This window comes from Ursus americanus, chromosome 10 (assembly GCF_024610735.1).
Source record: "Ursus americanus isolate L20-20 chromosome 10, mUrsAme1.1.p, whole genome shotgun sequence".
Taxonomy (NCBI): domain Eukaryota; kingdom Metazoa; phylum Chordata; class Mammalia; order Carnivora; family Ursidae; genus Ursus; species Ursus americanus.
Window position 1 is genome coordinate 3,133,007 of NC_142136.1, and position 8,255 is coordinate 3,141,261.

Genomic DNA, 8,255 nt, shown 5'->3' on the forward strand with positions numbered 1-8,255 from the left:
CCTCGGTCTCCCCACAGCAGGGAGTTTCTCTCTTACTGTCTTGGGTTTCACGCCTGTCAGCTGGGGTGGGCCCTCAAGTGCCCGCTGGTTTCTCCTGTGGCAACGACACATAACTCATGTCCTTCCCAAATATGGGAAAAGCTGAATTCCTTCCAGAGCAGTGGGCCGGCTCCCTCGGGCTGTTATTTGCACACGTTCTGCGACCAGTTTGGTTTCTTATGAACTAGCTGAGTAACACTCACTAGCTGAATTTCATTCAAGTGGCTTTTACAAAAGGACCTGGCTTTTTTTTTTTTTTTTTTTTTTTACAACAGAGCAAAGTATTGGATATTTTAAGATAAAAACCCACCATGAGCGAGAAAGCGGCCGAGTGCTGGCTGGGTAGTTGTGGGAGCCTGGTGTCATTCGGTCAGCATCCGGACGGCTTCCCTTCTCTAGCACTCAGCCTGGACACCGGGTGTCCAGAGTTCTTTAAGGACTATGGTTACGTCTGCCTGACGTGAGGCCTCGCACTATTGGGAAAATGGGGGGGGTGACTAGAACAAGTCCAGTGATTCATACCCTGGGGCATTTCTGCAAGATGAAATGCAGCAATGAGAGGTTTCAAACCGTCCCTGTAAGACAGCAGTTGGGACCCAGCTCACCAGGCTATTTTTAATAAATGAGGTCACAGAGTATTTATATGCACCCTTGGGGCAGGCCCCTGATGGAAACAGGAACCAGCAAACTTGCACTGTAGTGACCCCTCCACTCACGAACTTCCAGTTTCTTTACATTTAGAACATTGTGTTATTTGGGGACAAGGCGGTAAAGAAGGGAAGCAAAAGAAAGAAATTTAATGGACGAAGAAAGGATTGTCTCTTCGCCTTCCTCCAAAAGTGTATTCTCCCCATTTAAGAAGAGAAGACGGATAAGCAAGCCGTGGTGCATCCAGACAACGGAACATCATTCGGTGGTAAAAAGGCATGAGGTACCCACGCACGAGCAGACACAGAGGGACCTTCCGTGCACGGCACTCGGTGAAAGAAGCCACACACTGTGAGTCCAACCACGGGACGTTCAGGAAAAGGCGACACGGTGCACACAGTAAAAAGATGGGGGGGGGGCAGAGGTTAGAGGGGAGCCGGGGATGAGCCGTGGAGCACGGTGTTTAGGGCTTGGAGGATTCTTATGAGAACATAGTGGCGACACGTGCCGTATTACACATCTGTCAAAACTTACAGGAGGCACAACACTCAGAGGGAACTTTAATGCACAGGTGGACTTCAGTTAATGGCCAAGTATCAGTATTGGCTCATCCGTGGCCCTAAATCATCCAGGATGTTAACAGTAGGGAGAAGAGCTGAGAATGTGGGGTGGTTGGGGGATATAAGGAACTCTCCATTTTCCAGACAATTTTTCTACATCCCTGAAACATGGTCTGTTAATCTTTTTAAAGTGAAGATGGCGATTGGCAACTTGGAATTTCTAGGGCTGTCCTCTGCGCTCTAAAGGGAATCCTTGGGGCCCTTGTGCTTCTGTCCCTGCGCACCCCGCCATTTCCCTGCCCCTGCTCGCCACAGCCTCTTCCAGGGAACCCAGCAGCACTTCTGTTCCTCTGTGCTCCCTTGCCTGGCCCATGCCCATCAGGCCGGGGCTCGAGCCCCCTCTGGAAGCTTTGAGCCCCTACTCCACTAGGCTTTCTAGCGAGAAGTGCTGTCCTTCTGAGTGACTTTAGTAAAACAGCAATGCTTCCTGCTAGAGGGGAGCACGGGCTGCTTCTCTTTTCCAAGATGACTTGACTAGAGAGAAGCACAGGTGTTTCGTACTGATGTGTGTCCACATCGTAGGGGACCCTGGGCCCTGGCGGGAGGTGCGTGGATGGCATCCCCGTGGCCAGCGCTCTGGGGGGCAGAGCCTGGCTGACGCTGATGGCCCCAGGCCGAGGGCATTTCCTGGCCATCTGCTAAGTGCCAAGCCCCATGCCAGGAGGGGATGGACACACGAGGAGTAAGACCTACCCCTGAGAGACTGGGTGGAAAGGATGGACCCAGTGATGAGTGAGGGGCATGCAGACCAAGGGCATCTGCCTGGAGGGGTATGCGGGGTCAGCCCCCAGGGAGGGCGGAGAGGAAAGCAGTGCTTGGCACTGGCCCCTCAGAGGCTTTCCCTGCAGCCCTCAAGGCACCAGGCAGTGTCTCCTGTTCTAGCTGCTCCCCCAGATCAGATCAGACGCCCCCGCAGCATGTCAGGGGACAGTTCACAGCAGAGAGGACCCTGCTTCACCCTCCGGTGGCCGCCCTCTGGGATCCTTCACGGATCATGCTTCAAGGGACCTTCTCCGAAGCCCTTCAGGGTGGTTACGTGATGTGCAGACTCAGCCTGGGCGTCACGACGGCGTCGAGCCCTCCTAATTGCTCTCGTCACGTGGTACCAAAGCTGGAAGCGGGGCGCCTGGGTGGCGCGGTCGTTAAGCGTCTGCCTTCGGCTCAGGGCGTGATCCCGGCGTTCTGGGATCCAGCCCCACATCCGGCTCCTCTGCTGGGAGCCTGCTTCTTCCTCTCCCACTCCCCCTGCTTGTGTTCCCTCTCTTGCTGGCTGTCTCTCTCTCGCTGTCAAATAAATAAAATCTTAAAAAAAAAAAAAAAGCTGGAAGGATGCTCTGAAAGCCTCCGTGTTCTCTAGAGCTTAGAGGAAGGAGGCCGTCGGAGGTTAAGTCCCCACACCACAGACACATTTCCCAGAAGCCGGGCAAGAGGAAGAGGGAAGTGCGGTGGAGCTCTCACCTCATCTGGGCACGTCAGCCGTGAGCCATGGGATCCTTCTCACGTCGAGGGCACAGATCCTCTATTGCAGACAAGCACGTAAGTTACCACGTACATACATGAGCCCAGCCGTTCCCTGGGTGCTGCCCACGCTCTCTCACTGCTGATTTACCTGGTTCCCTGGGCACAGAGCACAGAGCACAGGCAGGGGGCGTTTTCTGGCCTGTGACGTTTCCCAGGAGAGTGACTCTGGGTAGGTCGCCAGCACTGCCCCCTCAGCAGTGAGATACAGGGCAGGGGTGCTGACCAGAATCCCCGGGGCAGGGCCCAATCATCCAGCAATTCTGGGAGCAGCGTCCAGGGAAGCGGCCTTTACCTTGAGTTACCTCTTGTGCATTATCTGTTGCCTTCTGTGTGTTTTACTGGTTTCCAGTTTTCTTAACTGCAGGTCAGTGCGTGGCAGCCCTGGATACACAGCGAAAGGCTTTGCTGTGTGGCAGTCGCAGGAGCAAAGCGGAGAATAAATACTGGTCACCGACATTACGGGGCACGGTACGTCGTCTTCCCGCAAAAGTGTCTACAGAGCGCAGATCCGAACAGTTTTCCCAAGGCAAAAAAACCACAACGGAAATTCCCTGTAGTATTAAAATATAGATTTTATGATTCTAAACTTTATTTATTTTTTTTTTTTTTTTTAAAGATTTTATTTATTTATTCGACAGAGATAGAGACAGCCAGCGAGAGAGGGAACACAAGCAGGGGGAGTGGGAGAGGAAGAAGCAGGCTCATAGCGGAGGAGCCTGATGTGGGGCTCGATCCCAGAACGCCGGGATCACGCCCTGAGCCGAAGGCAGACGCTTAACCGCTGTGCCACCCAGGCGCCCCTGATTCTAAACTTTAAAACTAGATTTGTAATTATGAAAAAGGGAAGTTCTACCTTGCTGTGTTTGTATGTGTATGTGTGTGTACGTGTGTGTACATGTGTGTATGTGTACATGTGTGTACATGTGTGTACACGTGTATATGTGGTGTATGTGTACGCGTGTATACATGTGCACGTGTGTATGTGCGCGTGTGTGTATGTGGGCATATGCGTATGCGTGTACACGTGTATATGTGTGGACATGTGTGCATGTGTACGTGCATACACGTACGTACACACATGTATGTGAACATACATGTGTGTACACATGCGTGCATGTTTGTGTACGTGTGTGTGCATGTGTACCTGTGTAGTGTGCACACATATGTATACGTGTACATGTGTGTACGCGTGTGTGTGTAAGTGTGCACGCGCGTGTGTGCTTGTGTGTGTGCGCACACGTCAGTCTTGCTATCACTAACGTGGTATTTTGGCAGTAAGGTCCATGGGTTCTTGATTTCGTCTGTGCTGGTTCTGGCACGTGCAGAAAGAAATCGCACGGCTGGGGGAGACAGGACCGAGGCGGCCACGCTGCGCAGAGCACCCAGGCCGGCCGCTCGTCTCGGGCTACAGTGTGGAGCGGCGCCCAGAGCGAGCAGGGACTCTGCTCTGAGTAGAGAGTGAGGTGAAGGGAAGCGCCTCCAGCTGTTTCCAGCGGCTCCTCAGCGCACGCCAGAGAGGTTCGCAGCAGAGGTGCAAACAGGTGGGTGTGCAGCCACGTGTGTTCCTCACGTGCTCGCTGACCCCTGTTCTTCAGCCTCCACGAGGCCTTCCCAAACAGGGGCTGTCAACATTTTCGAGAAGAAAATTGGGTAAGGGGATGGCTAAGCCACAGGGAACGTGGCTCGGCTGTGGCTCGGTGATCCTGGGGACCAGGCCCGGGGTCTGCTCTGTCTTCCATCCTCTGGAACTCAGAGGAGGGCCCCCAGCGCAGCACGCGGCATTGCTTGGTGCCCGCTGCGGTTGTCCCCAAGCCGGCGACTTGCCTGCTTGCCCGGCCACGCGGCTTATTCTGCGGGTGAGCTGGGGTACGACCTGTGCGGAAACACCTCTCTGCCTAAGACGCCCTGTTTGCCATTTCCTCCGCGAGCCCAAAAACCTGCATGCAGGATGGAGACATCACCAGTGTCTCTGACGTGTCGGTCCCCCTGCCCCTGAGCCCTGGGGAGCAGAGGCCGCGTCCTGTGTCCCTGTGTCCCCAGCACCAGCAGCGGCCTGCCGCGTCAAGGCGTGCAAGAAATGCTTTTCTTCAGGAGGCTCGTCTGCGATGAGGAGCCTGAGGACCATTAGCAGGATATCTGCGCCGTCAGCCCACGCCTGGCCCCACGCTTGCTCCGGGACCCTCGGGAGCTCCGGCTCCCAGACCACAGGAAGCGACCCCACACACGAGGGCTCCACTCTTAGACTAATCATTCCTAAACATGCTTCCTGTTTCCTCTTCAATGCCTCTCGTCTTCCCCAATTATAGTTTTTAAGATGCTTCCTGTGTCTTTCTTCCACTGATCCTGGCTGTCTTGATCACAGAACGAGGCTGCCTTGTTAGGTTAATGTCCGTATTAGCCCATATGCGTCTGAGTTACAGAGCAGATGCTCTTTGAAACTAAGGGGTAACGGAGGTTTGGCCTGTCGTACCCTGTGAATTCCACGTTACACCACAGGCCGTTGGCTCTGGTGAAGTGACCCACAGCTCGCTCACTTACTCAGAACAAATGCACGATTTTTTATTTTGCACTCTCATGATTTCAGTAAAATGTCTTTTATTTTAGTGTCTTCCCTGCCCGAAGTGGGTACGTTATGCTCCCGCCACTAAGGAAAGATATCATAGAATAATACCTACTGGCATAGGGAAAAGCTGGCCTTATGCTGTTTATGAAATAGTGTGTGTGTTAGACTCTCTGTTACCTTATGGTCCCAAATGTGAAAAATTAGTAGTTATTTCAGGTTGGTAGGCTCATGAATGATTTTAACTTTCTTCTTTATGTTTCTCTGGATTGGGGAGTTTTTTCTTTGATGAACAGAAATTTCTTGGTATCAAGGAAGAGGAACTGCTGGCATTTTAGAAAACGTAAACTCTCCTTTTCCTTGACCATCCAGAGTGTGGGGTCCCTGGTTCGCAGAAAGACCAGAAGATTCCCACCAGGGGTATGGGGAATCTCTGGTGTCATCGTTGTTGGAAGGCTGTGAACTTGGATTTGGGAAAGACAAGAGCTTGAGAAGTAGTTTGGGGTTTTGGCTCAGGAGGCAAGAGTGTAAGAAATGACTTCGTGATGGCGGCCAACCCAGCAAGGTGACAAGCGAAATTCTGTAACTGGACGAGTCACCAAGGACCCATTCCCATGTCCAACCATGGGCCAAGAGTGCATCTATTCAGAGGAGTCTAGGAGCTCAGCCCTCCAGGAACAGTCACAGATTTCTGGGTCAACCACGGCCTCTCAGCTTCCCCCCTGGGGGTTACCTGCGGCAACCTCTGAGCTCACTGCACAGAACAGCGCCGGGGCTGTCTGGGAAGGGTGACGCCAAATGATGACGCGGCTGGTTGGTACAATAGGGTGACTGAAGGCTGAAGCCAGGTAGACCACCCCATCATACCTGCTGGCTCAAGATGCCTTTAGAAAGGGGGGAAATAGGGGCGCCTGGGTGGTGGCTCAGTCTTTAGGCGTCTGCCTTCGGCCCAGGGCATGATCCCAGGGTCCTGGGATCGAGCCCCGCATCGGGCTCCCTGTTCTGCTGGGAAGCCTGCTTCTTCCTCTCCCACTCCCCCTGCTTGTGTTCCCTCTCTCACTGGCTGTCTCTCTCTGTCAAATAAATAAATAAAATCTTAAAAAAAAAAAAGAAGAAAGGGGGGAAATAACATTTCCGAGAATCACCTGTACAAACTGGGCCTTTGACCTATGGCGTTCTGTTTAAAGTCTGTGAAGTAGAGAGTCTCTTCACTACAGATGCGAACACTGGCAACAGGGAGGTGACCCCCAGAGCTAGAAGGGGGCAGCTGGAATGCACACCTGGGTCCCCAGAGTCCATCTGAATTCCATGCTTCCCCCCATCACGTGCCCCAATGAGACGAGAGGGCTGTACCCCTTGGACAAGCCAACATCTCCGAGCTACAGTTTCTGTCTGTTCAACGAGGCAACTGAGTTAAGTGGATTTTGAGGTCCTCTCGGCCCTTGCGTTTTACGACTCTTTTATTATTTTACCCATACTAGAGTGAGAGCTTAATACAGTTTTTAATGAAATGCTACGTTCTTTCTGGCATTAACTTCACATAGTCCCACGAGCAAAGCACAACAAAGCAAAGACAGGTTACGTGCTTAGATGATGGAGGGTTCCAGAAAGTTCACAACTACAAATGCATTCCAGAGGCCTCTGCCTTCTTCTGAGGAACAAGACCAGGGGCTGGTGAAATCACAGCATCACCTGCAGGCGGGGAGGTAAGCCTGGGAGAGTACAGTTAACCATGCCGTTCACCCCCACCTCTACTCGCTTGCGACTTCCGTGCAGTGCATACCACTAGCAATACGCAAATCACTTTTCATTTTGAAATTCTAATTTCCTCAAAGTCTTTGAAACAAGGCTCCCACAAGGTGAATGGAATCACGTGCGTTTTCACTGTGATACTGAGCTGTGATGGAAACGAACGTAGCGACCCCACGAGCCCTGAAAACAAGCGTTTTCAGTAAGCTGTAGGGTGTGGGTCTGTGACATGGGCTGCCAGCCCAGCAAGGTGACAGAGGGGACATTTCAGAACAATCCGCTAAGCAAGTGCCCAGGTAGGCTTTTGTTGTTCAAGTTCTGCATTTCTGTGGACTAGCGTTTCTGCTTGGCATCACGATTCATGTGTGAAAAGAAGAAGTCTGCATGCAAAGATGTCAGAGTCCTTTTAAATCCAATGCTAGAAACGGGAAACTTGGTTCATAACTTTTTAAGAATATATGGTTACAAAGGCATACAAATCACTTTGACTAATTGCTGAGAATTGAGAAATAGAGCTTATTTGGGCTTTCTGGGTCAAGACTATGAGGCAGAGTGGGTAGACTTCATCTGTGTTCAAAGGTGTGCAGAAAGCACCTGGGGGCTGGAGCCTGTGGTGGCCGGAGGGCTTGGCCTGGAGGGGGTCGGCTCCCTGGTGACCTCAGAGGTCATGGGGGAGGGGCTGTCTGAGGGATCCCTTGGTATCCAGCTCTGGTGTCAGACCGATGTGGGTTTTTACTGGTTCTGTTCCTTATTTGGAGGCTGTGACCACGGACATGTTGCATACCCTGGAGGCTGTTCTTCCGCTTCTGTGAGGGTGGATTTTACTAATTGTGCTTCCTCGCGAGGTGGGAGTGAGGACGCCGTTAGGGGACGTAGGTAACACGCTCCCCCACTGCCTGGCACGGGGCGAGCATCCAACAGATGTTAGTGTTGATAAGGACAAAAGGGAACATGGCATGAGTATCCCTGTCCTGGGCAGCAGGGTGAGAGCAGAAAGCCAGAGCCTGGTGCAAGGGGACAGGTGCAGGATGAGGACGGCCATGCTGTTCAGAAGGTGGTGGAGGTGTGTGGCATGGGGGTGGGCTTTGGGGGCACCACGGTGCTCGGCCTCTGCCTCT

General features: G+C 52.6%; 1 long non-coding RNA gene across 2 annotated transcripts; it reads left to right on the forward strand.

Moving 5' to 3' along the window:
• Positions 1–395: 395 nt before the first annotated feature.
• LOC123776731 (uncharacterized) lies at positions 396–6,444 on the forward strand. 2 transcript variants are annotated; one of them, XR_006775476.2, is made up of 4 exons: positions 396–1,038; positions 2,665–2,843; positions 3,193–3,296; positions 4,154–6,444. It is a non-coding gene; the product is annotated as an uncharacterized LOC123776731 (long non-coding RNA). The 2 variants fall into 2 exon arrangements; XR_015725885.1 differs by lacking the exon at positions 4,154–6,444 and having other exon boundaries at positions 402–1,038; positions 3,193–3,379.
• Positions 6,445–8,255: the final 1,811 nt, after the last annotated feature.